We start from the raw sequence: 16,545 nt of genomic DNA, 5'->3' as shown, positions 1-16,545 counted from the left end.
ATGTAGGTGGCAAGCTACCATAATATCTACCATAATAGGTTAATACAAGAGAATGAGCAGCACTCCGTAAGTGGTGTAAACCAAGTGTGGTACTTTTATTCCATCAAAGGTGACAGTAGCTACTGTTTGCTACTGCCACCTTTGATGGAATAAAAAGACCACATTTGGTTCACACTACAAATGGTGTGCTGCTCATTCTCTTGTATTTATGGTTGGAGGACTTGAGGCCTAGTCCTGTGATGCCTGCACCCACCCGGACAACGTGTTGATTGTGCTGCTTGTATTTTCTCATCGTACCTTAATAGGTAGATATCTGAAGGTAAGTTTCCTTTAAAGGGGTTGGCCAATAATATAACAATAATACTTGGTACAGCCCCTTTGAGGACATTGTGGAAAGAAACTTAGACTTGACTTTTTTTCAGTCCTGATGGCTTATCTCACACAAAAAATTTTTATACAAATCCAACCTTCATTTTCTTCTTTCCACAACATCTCCAGCCAGAGGAGTATTATATATTAGATAGTACGTGGCACAACTGAATTTGCTTGTTTGGTTCACATTAATCTAAAGTATGTGTTCTGCTTGTTAGATCAAAAATTATGGGGGAGATTCATGATGCCTCCTCCACCAGTTTTATGGCGGAGAATGCAAATGAATCCACTCATGAATCTACCATCCAGCTTTGCTTTTCCTCTGACCCAAACACAAGTTCGCCGGGGCGGTTGGAGGACAGGTAGCGGCGGAAAACGAGCAGAAACTATAGCAAGAACTAAACTAACTCAGACTTGGTCTAAAGGTTGGGACTGGTAGAGTTTACACCTGGATCTGCCCTCTTAGCGGATAAGGGGCGAAGGACCGCCATAGGGGGAATTAAAAAAAAGAAGACGTTCAAAACGACAGCCTTAATGACTTCTTATCAATGAGTTGTGGATACTTACATTGTTGAAGAATAGAAGACCCTATACAGATTGTATACATAAGGGTTTAGTCTATCATTGCTGTGTATGAAGCTGTATATACTAGAACCAATTCCTTGTGAAATCAGACCAAGAGGAGTCCCATTATTTTTGCCCATTTATGCATTAATGATAAGAAGCCAAATTGCCTTAAAGCAACTGTCTATGAGGGGCGCTTGAGGTTGTGGCCTGATTGTAAAATGTGAGGCCCAACTACATCATGAGAGCGACTGATGTAATAACCGAATCTCTGTTCCATGAAATCCTCGCGTCTCCTATTCCTGCAGATGATCTTGAAAGAGCTTAAGTGAAATTAACACCCTCCGTCCAGACATCCAGTTATAATAATCTCTTAAAGCTGCGCCTTGTGACTCACAGAAGGTCACTGATTATAATGTCTTCACTGAGCATCCCATGTAGCCGGCAATTACCAACAGTGAATATGGCGAACAATAACGGTGATGACAGCGCTGTGGGGGCGCATCTCATAGTCAGTACAAAAGTCAAAGAAGCTTAAAAGAGGTTTTCCAACATTAATAAGCCTACAGGCTGTAAGGGGAAAAAAACATATAGACACTTATAAAAAAACGTATAGACACTGATTCCTTCTGTTTCCAGGATTAAGGACCAGAGAACTGTTGCCGGAACACGAGGAACCCACAGAGAGTCGAGTATATGTTTTGTTTTTCATTTATTTTTTAATTTAATATGAAACCTAATGCTTAGAAACTGCTTTAAAAAAATCTACCATTTGATGTCATGCATTATGAACTAAACATACCTTAAGAATGCTGTAGCTACACCGATGCAGAAATATATCTTGTCTAATCTCTGAGCTGTGTGGTTTTGCTGAAAAAACAATTATAAAATTCAGGATAATGAGTCTCTGTTGCTCCTTTGCCTGGCTCAGCACTTCTCTTCTTACAATGCTCAGGAGAATGATGTTATCACTGACAGACAGAAGTAATCAATCCCTGCTCCATCCCCCAGCTGCTGTGTATGAGTGACCCAGCTCAGATTGATTAGTCCTGTCTGGACAATGCAGACAGCTCGTGTAATGTATTTATGTACTGCAAGAAACATGCAATCCAGCTTTCCCAAGGTCCTAAATGTCATAATTGTTTTTTCAGCAAAACCACTCAACTCAAAGATTAAACAAGATATGTTGCTGCATCAGTGTAGCTACAGCATTCACAAGGTGTGTTTGCTTCATAATGCATCACATCAAATGGTAGCTAAAGCTTTGTGCATGGGCACAAATAAGAAAGTTTACGAGAGTAGGTATAATCTCCTAATAGGGTCCCTCAATTTGTACTTACCTTGGTAAACTTACCCCTTATTACCAGAGAAGATGTACATCACTTGACTGGAAGATGGAACTTCCTCTGACATTCCGTGTCCTGGAGCACTTCTGGTGATCACATGACCTGCAGCTATTACAAACAGAAGGGGAAAGTTTAATAGGGTAAGTACACAATGGGTAACCTTATCAGAGCATTGTACTTAGCCTGGTAAACTTTCTTTCGTGTCCAGTATACCCTGAGATTCTGGGTACACGATTGACCTGCTGCATTTATTTAGGTTAAAGGAAACCTACCTTCAAAATCCATCATGATAAATCAGGGACACTTACTCATAGATCCAGGCACCGTGACTGTGATAATCTTCTTATATTTGTTTTTCATGGACGCCTTTCTCCTAAAATCAATTATGCTCTGGGGCGCCCCCTGTACTGCTGCTTCATAGGCTGTTACACTGTTTCACTCTGCCGCTGTCTAATTAAATCTTACTGCAGCAGAGGAAATGCTAGCGCTCAGTGGGATGGGGGAGTGCTCCTTACTCACTGTAAAAGGCTGTTACACCAGCATGGAGGAGCTCAGGTAACACCACCACAGTCATCCTGGCTCATTGGCATAATTGTAAAAGTTGATTTTAGAAGGAAGGATGCCATGGATAACAAATATAAGCAGATTACTGCAGTCATGGTGCATGAAGTAAGTGTCCCTGGTTTGTCATTCTTGATTTTAATGGTAGATTTTCTTTTACAGAACCATCATTCTTGTGATTAGCCCAAATGGTATATTATCCACCATCTTTGGGTCAAATCTTTTAGCTTTACACAGAGACTTTAAAGCTATGTCTGAAAAAATATCAAATTGCAAACCTAAAACACAGTAAGAGGCATTTATTATCACCTTTCAAGCAGAAAACTGGTGGAAATTTTTTGTTTTTCCCTTGCTGCGCCTCTTGTGGCACCGCTTGTGAATTCATTGTGAACTTGTTACTTCTAGTTTTCTGACTCGTTTTGTGGCACAGTTTTTGGCACAAAATTAGAGCAGCTAAAATCCGGTCTAAGGAGTTCTATTTCACCTTCCTGAATGGGGAGAAATTTCGAATCCTTTTTGTTTGTACGCCACTTCATTAATCCCTTACGCAACAAATTTACACCCCACTGAAAAATATATCGCCACCCTGTGCCCAAATTAATAAATGCCCCCTATTGTTCCATGGCTGTGCTATCAATTTGAGGGTATTTCGTCACATTATTTTTACATCTGTCATGTTTTAATATGTAGCATTTCTGTGTCAAACCACTGGCTATTTTTAATCATTATTGCATCATAAAACAATAATTAGCTTTGGCAGCTGCACTATTACCGTAAATCACTGACACTAATGAATTTGGACACCTGGCTCTCTTTAAGGGGTCACATTAGATTTGAAGCCCCCTTGCAGCGGCCTAGAACATCGCACATTCATAATGCATGTGCTTCTTGGTTTTTTTTTAGCATTCGCTTCATGTTATGAAGGCTAATGTGTAGGGAAGCGGCGGCGGCACGGTGCTGTCGCTGTTCATCCAAGCAGAAAGCAGTTCAGAAGATGTGAGTAAAGTGCGTCAGTCTTCTGTTCTGGGACCAGTCCTATTATTTGTCTGTCTCTTTCATTCTGGATGAAATTTACAAAGTGATAAGTTGAGAGTATTTTCTTCTTATCTTCTTCTTTAGAAAGTCAATAAACACAGGGACTGAAGTTGTATGTGTGTATCCATTACCATCCAGTCGTGCCATGAATACTTGTCAATCACAGCCGAGTTCTGTTAGTGGAGAAAGATTCCATTATTAAATACAATATAATATTAATTAACTTAGTAATAGGATCACCCACCACAAGAGACAGGCTTTGTAGCGCCGACATCTCATTAATTCAGGAACATAAGGGAGGAATAATAGAACATCACTGGAACCTCTTTAGTGTATTTTAAAAACACAAGCAGCGGACCACCTGGGAGAGGGGCATCTGTGCCCATGACCCCATGACAATACTTCCAGTACTTCCAGCTCCGTGATATTTTACAGAAATAACCTAAAAAAAACAGTATTTTCTATAACTTTTAACTTGAATTAAGACAAATGACTGCAATAAATCAACAAAGGAATAAGAAAAAGTTAAAATTTTTCTAGTTTTTACATTTTCAAACCACAGTAGACATTAAAGGAAACCTAAATTGAGGAATCAAAAGTGGATCTAATGGTAGATTCCTCCTACTTGCCTCTGCCCTAATCTGTAATCTAATAATCCTGGAGCCTAATCTTACTTGTTAAATACTTTATATCCAAATGAAAGAAATGGTCCCGGCACTTCGAGGTAGCTTTTAACTTCTTTTTATTGTAGCTACAATCTGTCATAAAGTATAGCATCCATTTAATATTGCGGACGCTTTGAAAAGGGCTCAGGAGAGCCGAAACGCGTCTGGAATATTAAATGGATGCTATACTTTATGACAAATTGTAGCTACAATAAAAAGTTAAAAGCTACCTCGAAGTGCCGGGACCATTTCTTTCATTTGGATAGACTGTTAATATCCATGAGCACGAGGTAAGAAGCAGTTTAGGTGCCGTCCATATTTTGTACTTTGATTTGTTAAATACTTTATTTTAGGCTGCATTTACATGACGTTACATGCCGTACAGTAGCACACTGCTCACCCCTGCCCCTCTCCATGGCGATATTTGGTGCACGACGCCGTATTCCAGGGAAGGATAGGACGTTTTCTATCTTTCTCCGGGCTACGGAAACGGTTCTGCACCGTACCGCTCCCAAACAGCCACGCGCCCCCATTGCCGTCTATGGGGGACGTAAATACATCGTGTATACGTCGGACACATATACATCCCCCATACGGCCGTGTGAATGTAGCCATAGTGATATGTAAATTACGCTGGGGCGTGTACTAGCCTGGGCGAGCACTGGGAGCTATGGCTACTCCACGCCCCAGTAGCCTCTGCAGGTAATTTACTTATTAATAAAATGTCGTTTTTAACAAGTTACTGGATTGTTAAATGACAGATTAGGGCAGAGGCAGGCAGTAGGAATCTACCATCAGACCTACTTAAGATGGTACATTCATCATGGTAGCTTTCCTTTAACTCCTTCACACTACATGTATGGCGCAGAGGTGTGGAGGCTATATGAAGAGGGCTGATGGTGTGAGCCCTCTTCATACAGAGGTAGGGTTGCTGCATATTGCGCCGCCAATACGATCCTCGCTCTCCGAAATGTCATTGGAAGCAGCAATCGGTTGCCATGAAGGCCTTGAGTCTGGTTTGGGCCTGGTTCGGGGTGAGGCTGTCTGGTCTCTGCAGTTTCGTTTCAATGAGCCAGTGGCTGTGTAAAAATGGCATATACTGCAATACAGTAGTATTGTAGTATATGGTAGGAACGATCAGACCATCTAAGGTTAAAGTACCCTAGAGGGTCTAAAAAATAGTAAAAAAAAAAGTTTTAAAAATAATAAAAAACAACTAAAAATGCAAACCACCCCCTTCCTGATATAAAACATAAAAAACTGTAAAAATCACAAACATGTTGTTAGGTATCACCGCGTCTCAAAATGGCCGATCTATCAAAATATAAAAACATTTATACCCCATAACGAAAATAGTGCCCAGTATGAAAAAGTATGAAAAACATTATTAGCTTCAGTAGATGGAGAATTATCTTTTTTTTTTACATTTGTTTAATTTTTGAAAATGTATTAAAACACACTAAAACCTTTATGAATTTGGTATCACTGTTATTGTCCTGAACCAAAGAATAAAGTAGAGGTGTTATTTGGAGCGGACAGTGAAAGATGTAAAAACTAAGCCCACAAGAAAGTGACGCAAATGTGTTTTTTTTGCCAATTTCACCACATTTGGAATTTGTTTCCAGCTTCCCAGTACACGCCATGGAATAATAAATAGCATATCGAAGAAGTCAAATTTGTTACTCAGAAAATAAGCCCTCACACGGAAAAATGAGAAATTTAGGGATTTTTGGAGGTGGAGAGCAAGAAATGAATGAAAAAACCCTGCATCCTTAAGGGGTTAAAGGGGTTGTTCAGGGACAGGAAAAGTTCCTTTGCTGATTTGCAGATATAAAAGAATAACATTTACTAATATAGATTACTTCTAATCTGCTTACTGCATGGCCTGATTTTAGATCCTATCTTGTCATCCTAGAAGCCCTACTTCTGCTTTTCTATCAAAGACAAGGAGCATCACCCTACTCTGTGTATATCAATCACCAGAAGTCTTGACATCAAAAATGGGGTTCGAGGGGGGCATTATAGCCGATTCTTCCTTTTTAAAGTCAAATGGCAAGATAATAATCTGTTTCCTGTGTACCTTAAAAGATAATCTACTACCAAAATTAAGCATTACAAACCATGGACCTTGTAGATCATGCACCCCTTCCTTCTAAAATCATTTTTAAAAATTATGATAATGCAGAGTGTTGAAAGTGCCTTTCCATGCTGTAGTGATGCAGCAGTGGGGAGGCGAGAGTCTAACGGTCTGTAAAGTTACACCACGGAGGGGCTCTGGTAACACTACCGGAGCCCTCCTGGATCATTAGCATAATTTTAAACGTTGATTATAGAAGGAAGGAGACCATGGATAACAAATATAAGAATATTATCATAGCCTGGATCGATGATTACGTGTCCCTGGTTTATAATGTTTGATTTTGATAATAGATTTCCTTTGAGCTGTATCAGCATCTACTAGATGCCGATACAGTTTAAGGCTATGACACATTTTTTGTGCGCCTTATAGTCCAAAAAAGACGGTAATGTAAAATATTGACCAAATATTAACCAAGACAATAATTAATAAATCTAATAATTCCTTTATTTATATAGCGCACACAGATTACGCAGCGCTGCACAGAACTTGGCAAATCAATCCCTGTCCTCAAGTATGTTCTGGAGTGTGGGAGGAAACCGGAGGACCCGGAGGAAACCCACGCAAACACGAAAAGAACATACAAACTCATTGCAGGTTTTGACATGGTGGTTTAAAATCGATTGCACTTACTACTCACCTTTTGGACATTACTAGTATTAGTACATTTAATGGAACAGTCCAAACCTAAGTTTCGTTGCTCTTCTGGCTTGGACACACAAAGTACATTTGATACAGTCGTCAACTATGATGATGTTCCTTTTCTTAAGCTATTTCATTATTTTCTCGAAGCACACATTCTAAAACTTCATCTTAAGTCATTTATTTATCTGCAGAACAAATGATCCGTTTCTAAGAATAAAACCTCTGGCCTGGCACCGCCGGTAGTGCATGGATTATCTGCTCTGTGTCTTACACTGTGAGCAAAGTTCACTGACCAAGAAAATTAGGCTTTCTGTGTCCTCCCAATCTATCACAACCTATCCAATCCATCAGCGTTTAGTACAGAATGCACTCATTGTTCGCTTTGTCTGCCAGATGGCTGGAAATAGCCAAGAAGCAGGGATTCGGTGGGAAATTTTTCATAAAATATTATTTTTCCTAAATTTTCCATGTGTGTACAGATTATTTAGTGGTCGCCCACAATGTCATGTCATAGGATAGGGTGATTTTCTAATCCGGCCGATGAGGCCCTAGGTGCGCATATTTCTCATTTTTCAGAAACAATGCTCTAAACCTTCACACAATGTTATGAAAAGTAATAACTCCATTAAAATGCTATCTTATTGCGTATTTGTCACAAAAACTTGATTAGATTGAGTATAATGCATATTTTCCACTGTTTCCAAGTGCAGTTAACAAAGTAAGGCTGGGTTCACACTTCGATTTTAGTATACGCTTAGCTGCATTGGGAAAGCACCCGACATCTACGGTGATCGCAAGTTCCTCATGTCTACTTCGAACTGTTACTGTTAACCCGGAAGCCCCATTGAAGACATAGGGGCACATTTACTAAGGGTCCACACACCGCATTTCCGTCTGGTTACCTGACTATTTCCGATTTGCGCATGCACGCAAATTTAACAGGGGTTTTTGGCGCACGCAATCAGATTTTGGAGCAATCGCGCCGACTTTCATGCGACACAAATTGGGGGGCATGGCCGTCGGACAACCCAACTGTTTCGGACCAAGCATGGGATTTAAAATTCAAATTGTGTCACAAGACATGCACTCATATACACCGGGAAGAAGGTGAACTCCGGCGGACCTCAGCGGGCAAGCGACATATGCAGGATCTCGGGTGCACGATCTTAGTGAATCGTGCCGGACCCCGTCGGGCCGTCCAGATCAGGTATCATGATAGGACCGGGTAAGTAAATGTGCCCCAACAGATCACACAATAGACCACAGGATGGAGCTCCATTGGCTTCCAGAGTATATCCAGACTGGATGAAACCCAGAGGTCCCTGCGGTATGGTGCAGATAAGGGGAATTTACAATCACCAATTCTGCCAATTGCGCAAATATTGTTATGACTCAACCATTTTAAGAATAACTATTTTTTACAATTTATTTCTGTCAGAAATGTTGCAGATAAATGTTCAAGTCACCTCAAAAATACCTCAAGTAAAGCCATACGCATATAATGAGAATCGCAACCATTAGAAATGCCTGCCTTCCATCCAATATGCATCTAAAACAGAATTTTATCTAATCTACAGTATCTAACCTCCCTACCCTTTCCCGTGTATAGAAAGCGAAATGTGATATAAAGGCAGCGCCATATTGTTAGCCTTCTGTTTCAAATGCATTATTATCCAGTTCCAATATCAAAGCATCAGTTATACATCGGTGTCCATTATGCATCAGTTATACATCGGTGTCCATTATGCATCAGTTATATATCGGTGTCCATTATGCATCAGTTATATATCGGTCTCCATTATGCATCAGTTATATATCGGTCTCCATTATGCATCAGTTATATATGAGTGTCCATTAAGCATCAGTTATATATCGGTGTGCATTAAGCATCAGTTATATATCGGTGTGCATTAAGCATCAGTTATATATCAGTGTGCATTAAGCATCAGTTATATATCGGTCTCCATTATGCATCAGTTATATATGAGTGTCCATTAAGCATCAGTTATATATCAGTGTGCATTAAGCATCAGTTATATATCGGTCTCCATTAAGCATCAGTTATATATCAGTGTCCATTAAGCATCAGTTATATATCAGTGTGCATTAAGCATCAGTTATATATCGGTCTCCATTAAGCATCAGTTATATATCGGTCTCCATTAAGCATCAGTTATATATCGGTCTCCATTATGCATCAGTTATATATGAGTGTCCATTAAGCATCAGTTATATATCGGTGTGCATTAAGCATCAGTTATATATCGGTCTCCATTAAACATCAGTTATATATCGGTGTCCATTAAGCATTAATTATCGTGAATTTGTTTTAAACAATTTTTTTGCATGATCTGTGTGGCATTTCTTTTGTCTTTTTTATGGCCAATATGTAGAAAGCTCCTCCATGAGACTCTGCAGTGACCCACCTGGTCCTCAAGAGTGTATCCTAAAAAACCCTTCTGTTTTTAACGGATGGCTCTAGAACGTTAGTGCTGTTCATTTTTTTCACTGAAGCATTGGGGGTCATTTATCAATTGTGGCCCAGGTTCCATGTTTTTGGCGCACAAATTGTGCTGTAATTTACACTGGGATGTTAGATTTTAGCGCATGGGGTTAAAGAAGTGGTGCAGGACCGAAAAGGTTTAGAACTGTCTCCAAATTCATGAAGGTGAAATAGAGCTTTTTTGAACCTCTAAGTGTGCGCCAAAAAAAGTGTCAGAAAACTGGAAACTCAGGAAAAGTGTCAGGATTTCAAAATTGCGCTCAAATTGCGCACCCAAAAAAAAAAAAGGACAAGGAAAGGACAGAAAAGGACAAATATTGTGACACTTCATAAATAAGGCGCAGCAAGGCAAAAAATACAACAACACAGACACAAAACTAGCGTAAATATAATGGTAAATGCCTTCACGGTCTTTTAAAAAAAATGGAGAACTAACTTGATCCAGTAAAAAGTAACACAATTAGTGTCGCCGTGTGCCATTTTGTGAATATGTCCTAAATCGCTATCTGCCCTGGCCAAAAAGCTGTCTGTCTACCTTCCAGGACCTGGCATTCTACCCCATAAGAGCCATGATGGCTACTATGGTGCAGTAAAACTAAGGCCCCTTCCACACTTGCGTTGCAGATCACGTCAGAGTCTGATCAGGGTGCAATCAGGGTTTGGTCAGTGAAAAACTGACGTTTTGCATCAGAGTTCAATGAGTTTTCAGTCAGAGTTTGTTCAGTATCTCAGTTTTTCACGCGCGTTCTCAATGCAATTTCAATGCATAACTTGCGCGTGAAAGGACTCAGGGCTGAGGTCTATCTTTTCTATGGCAATTGATACGTGAAAAACTTGCAAGTGTCTCAGAGTGCAATGCGTTTTTGATGCATCTCCATAGACTTGTATGGTGCGTTTTAAAAAAAACGTGCGTGTGTGCATGAAAAAAAATGCAAGTGTGAAAAAGCCCATTGATTACAATGGGTCAGAGTAAAATGCAAGTTCTGTGCGTCAAAAGCATGGGCAGAACAGGTGCGTGAAAAACGCAAGTGTGAAAGGGGCCTAAAACTATGGACTGTAGGGACTTGTAAACTTAGCCCAAAATATTCAGGCTCTTGACCCGGAAATTTTAAATCCTCCAAAATTAAACCAGCCATCAATGGACACCACACCATGTTCCTTGTTGTGGGTATGTGGGGGGGGGGGGCACAGCATTTATTTTTAGAGAAACAATTAATTAATTAAATAACCAATAGAAAAGATGCAAAATAGTTGGAACAAAATTCATGCCCATCCGGGCCCTTCGCTTCTTCTTGAGCAAAAACCTTTCACCCGAATGGCGTCAGACGTCATGTGGACACCTTCATCTCGCCTTCGGGCATGTGAAAATCCGCCAATGCTGTGACATCTGAAAGGAAGACAGAGAACAGCCAGAAACCGGAAAACCACCTGTAAACGAAAATTAACCTGAGGGCAGGGTGGGTGGGCGACTTCACACTGCTTGGTCCTGAGGGCAGAAGGAAAGAGGCCCCGCCACGTGCCCCCAATGCCTTTAAACCACAGGGCGGGCCCCAATAAGCCCGCCCAATCCAAGCCTAAAGCCTAAAGAAGGGGCCAATTGCCTTTTAACCCCTTAAGGATGCAGCCACTTTGTAGCTTAAGGCTCAGCCCGATTTTTTGGATTCTGACTTGCTTCGCTTTATATGGTTATAACTTTTGAACACTGTTACTTATCAAAGCGATTCTGAGATTGTTTTTTCCCCACATGTTGTACTTCATTTTAGTGGTAAATTTTGGCTGATAAGTTTTGCGCTTATTTACAAAAAAAAGAAAATATGATAAATGTTTTGAAAAATTTGCCATTTTCGAAATTCAAAATCACCGCGTTTTCAGGCAGATAGATTTACCACCTAAATAAGTTGCTGAATAACATTTCCCATTTGTCTACTTTACATTTTCATAATTTCTGAAATGTTTGGATAATTTATTTTGACGACACGCGGCTTACAAATAGAATATCGCTTTTCCGGATTTTCAGAATTGACTATTTTGGGGATAAATACAGTTTTGAATGAAATTTTACATATTTAGCATCAAAACCCCCTATATAATCTACCCATTTTCAAATCTGCACCCCTCAAGCTATCAGAAACAGCTTTTACGAAGATTGTTAACCCCTTGAGATCTTCATAGTAATTGAATCAAAGTGGAGGTGAAATTTAGAATGGTCATATTGTTCCCTTATACGTTCATTTAGCACCAAAATTTACACATTTCCAAAATATAAAAAGAGTAAACCCACCATACAATTTGTTCTGCAATTTCTCCTGAGTACAGAGACCCCCCACATGTGGCTGTGACTTGTTTTATGGGCGCACAACGAGGCGCAGAAGGGAAGAAGGGCGCTGCAGCTGCCAGGATTTTAGTTTCCTCATTGGCCCCTTTATTTTTTTATTGAATAACTTTTTTTTTTACTTTTTCACTTTTATACCATGGGAATGACCAAGCAATCATCTGATTGCTTGTTCATGATAATATTCTGCAATACTGATGTATTGCAGAGTATTATCAGTGTCAGCCTATACACTTGCATAGGCTGGCACTGTGCCAGTAAGATGACGTCACAGACGCCATCTTACCGGCAGTTCTTGCAAGTAACTCTGGGGTCCAGATCGGACCCCAGAGTTGCTATAGCAACGATCGGCGCCCCCCGAAAACGGTTCGGGGGGGGCGATCGTGGGAGAAAGATCCCCCAGATGCTTGTTAGATGCCGCGGTCGTGCTGACCGCGGCATTTAACGGGTTAAGCACCCGAGATCGGAGACAACTCCGATCGCGGGTGTTACACTGGGGTGCCGGCTATTAGTTACAGCCGGCACCCCGTGTTTCCCGATGCCGGTTCGGCTCTGATCCAGAGCCGAGCCGGCATAAACGCCGTGGCGGATATATCCGCCACTGAGCGCTAAGTCACTGCGCTCCGTGGCGGATATATCCGCCACAGAGCGTGAAGGGGTTAAGCCGCCTTCTGCACCATCACCAGAAATCCCCTACAGTCCCCAGCCCCTTCTCTATGTGTTTTGGGGCTAATGAACACATCAATAAAAAATAAGTAAAACCATTATAAATCATTGTTATATTGATCCATTACAATACATGATTAGCAGCTACTTATTCCCAGATACTCCACGACCCTAGGATTCGTGTACAATGCTACAGTATACTGCTGCGCCATGTAAATAATTCTGTCTTTCTGTGTGGGCCGTTTCATTTCTTTATTAATAAATCTAAGATTTATTTACAAGGGATGTTACTTGGGATACAAGTGAATATATACATATAAGCAGCCGCCTCCTAGCAACAAACATATAGCCGTTCTCGTTAGATCGGGAACCTAATTGCTTGTACATTTATTCTGTGACTTGTGGCGCTACCACTCAGAATATGATGAAAGTCAAGCTGTCCACAATACGCAGCAGCATCAAGCGGCTGACAGTGGGCGTACATCTCATTTACCAGCCAGTGTCTCCTCTCCCAACAAAAGGTTATACAGGCCTCTGAGGAGATGAGGCGCAGGGTGTGTCACAAATGCATCTATAACGGGAACAATGCTAAATTATCCATCTGGTAACAGCTTGTCACATGTCACATGATGTCCTGATGCTGCAGGTGACCTGTATACCATTACAGTGTATAGCATGAGGCGGATATATAACAGCACGGCTATGACAACCATGCAGGAACCTTTGTGACAACGCTATGAGAAAGCACTTAAAGGGGTTGCCCACTTTACCTCATGTTTTCTGTAATGTGTGTGTATAAGTGTGGGGAGCAGGATATGAGGTAATTTACCAATATACAGCTATTAATAGTTCTACTTCGCTTACTTGATATGTAAAGTGACGCCTCCTGTCTTTTACCTCATGAGTGAGACATTACTGTCCATAAAATGGCGGAAGATGGAGGGTCATGTGATCTTATATGTCCATGAAAAATAGCCTTGCCAGGATCTCAATCTTATATTTATTAATACTATAATAAGGTCCTGGCAGGGTGATTGTTCATGGACAGATAAATATCACAGGACCCTCCATCTGCGGCCATTTTATGGTCAGGAATGTCTGGCTGATGAGGTGAGAGACAGGAGGCTTCACATTACATATCAGGAAAAAGGAGCAGAACTATTACTAGCTGTATATTGGTAAATTACCTAATATCCTGCTCCACTTACACACACATTACACAAAAAAACGTGAGGTGAAGTTACCAATCCCTTTAAGCCTAGCCTTAAATGACATTATATAGAAAAAAAACTCACTAACTTTTTTTTAACCCTTCCAATTGTGGAAATTTAATGATACTGGCAAATACCTAACTATACAACCAACCAATGTCTCAGGGATGACAAGCAATACTTACTACTGGCATAATGGTTACCAATGCTGTGCCATGTGAGTCAGCCAACATTTCCGGTGTAGTGATGCCCTTCTTCAGAATTTTTTATGAATATTTTATCATCAGGTACTTTATGATCTACCAACAAAATCATGGAAGGCATCATTAACCAGGGACACTTAGCCGGTTCCACACTTGCGAGTGTGATGCGATTAACTCGCATTACACTCGCAACGCATGCTGCCCAGATCGCACGGCCCGAACGCTGCACACCGGGACTGAACTCGCAAGTGTGGAACCGGCCTTACTCATAGATCCAGGCACCGTGACTGTGGTAATCTTCCTATATTTGTTATCCATGGCCTTAATGATATTAATGAGCCAGAAGGGCTCTGGGGGTGTTACCTGAGCACCTTTGTGCTTTAGCTTCACAGGCTGTCTTTCCCTTCCCTGTTCCTCAAGCACTCACCGGCCGCCTGCTGTAATCTCACACAATAGGAGGGGGGAAGTACTCCTGCACAGTATAACAGCCTGTGAAGCTATAGAACGGAGGGGCTACTGTAACACCACCTTCTAGCTTATTAAAATAATTTTAAAAGTTGTTTTTAGAAGGAAGGTGGACAAATTTAAGAAGATTACCACAGTCACAGTGCCTGGATCTATGAGTAATGGTCCTGATTTTGGGAGAACCTTAGGACAATGTTATTTTACCTGGCTTTATGTGATGTTTTGGCGGTTTTGCACGCCCTGTAGTGTACGCTTATATAGTGTACAGGTGTAATAACCCAGACAAATGTTCTCATAGAAGCAGAGGCAATGGAAATTAAAGTGAATCTATCATTTGGCCGTTCTGCACTGAGGGATACTTTCAGTTTAAGAGAATTTGCTGAGGAATGAAAGCCAGCAGCTCTAACTCAGGCTGAGAAAAACGCCAGTCAGCACGGGGACATAATGGTTTACAAAACTCAGCTGTTCGACTAAGCCACAGGATTTCTGTGCAAACATAATAGCCGGGTTAATCAAGCATTCCTGGATAGTACCATTATCCCCTCCGAATACTTTCACTCCCAACAAGGAGCCTCAGTGGTTTACACATTGTCTGAACATGTGCAAGGAAATAGCCCGGCACACTTGTTAATGGATTTCAGTTTTTGTTAAGGTGCAGATGCTCCGAGCTTTCCTGCTTTAAAGTATTATGCGGATTCAGCCTTATAATTCTTCAACTCGAATATTTGCCTTATTATGTTGAGCTGTGTATAAGTACTATATGGCTTCAGGATAGGATTGTCTGCCAAAAATTCTATTACAAAAGTATTGAACATCATAGAATCTTTTCTGGATTGAAAGCTGTATATCTGTAATATATGTCTTCTGGATTGGAAGCTGCATATCTGTAGTATATGTCATATACATATTTCACCCGTGTTCTCTGGTATATACATGTTAATTTACTTTGTATTGCATGTGTCTGTTTCTTTCTCTAATATTTGACCCTTTTCTGTCCTAACTGATTTAACATCCATCTCTTTAAAAACGCATTGCAACAGCTGAAGAGAGATTTGCCTAATTACACAGCTGTTAACAATTATGTTTACAGAATGCATATGCAAACACATTGTTAACGTATGTGTTAACATCACATTAACGCATTCATTTGTTAACACATTGTTAAAGCATGCATTAACACAAGCGGTAACATTTGCATTTTGTAAACACAATTGTTAACAGCTGTTTAATTAGGCAAATCTCTCTTCAGGTGTTTTAAACGCATGCATTAAACGCGTCGTGTGACCACACCCTGAGAACCTCATCCACATGCGTTCAGTCTCCTACATTAATTGTTTTACGAGATAAATGAGGGCCTGGTCTCTTGTCTTTTCTGGGTATAAATTTGGTGGTAGGATGCTTGCATTCTTTGATGGTTTGCATAGCATAATTTAAACCGGGGCCTAGTATATGGCTCTGTAATCGGTCACCCTAAATGTACCACATTTAGTCAATATTGATCCACAGTAATCATATTGAAAACAACAACTACCTCTCACCAGAGAGGAGAAAGAAGGATCGACTAGAAGGATGCATATTCAACAACAACAAAATCTTTATTGGTAACAACAATGCTCAAAATTTAAAATGCATTAAAAATACAAGTGGTGGAATACAAAAAGAGAAAACCGGGCCAACCCGGACAGGGCAAAGTTGTAGAGAGGTAACTCTTATCGTGGTAAGAAACTGAACCAAATACGCCAATGCATTGGCTGTTAAGCTGCAGAGATTTTGTTTGTATTAACGGAGTGGTGGTGATGTACCAGCCACTCTGAAACATATAATGTATAAAGGGTATAAT

This window comes from Engystomops pustulosus, chromosome 1 (assembly GCF_040894005.1).
Source record: "Engystomops pustulosus chromosome 1, aEngPut4.maternal, whole genome shotgun sequence".
NCBI classification, from domain to species: Eukaryota; Metazoa; Chordata; class Amphibia; order Anura; family Leptodactylidae; genus Engystomops; species Engystomops pustulosus.
Note: the sequence above shows the minus strand (reverse complement) of the source record.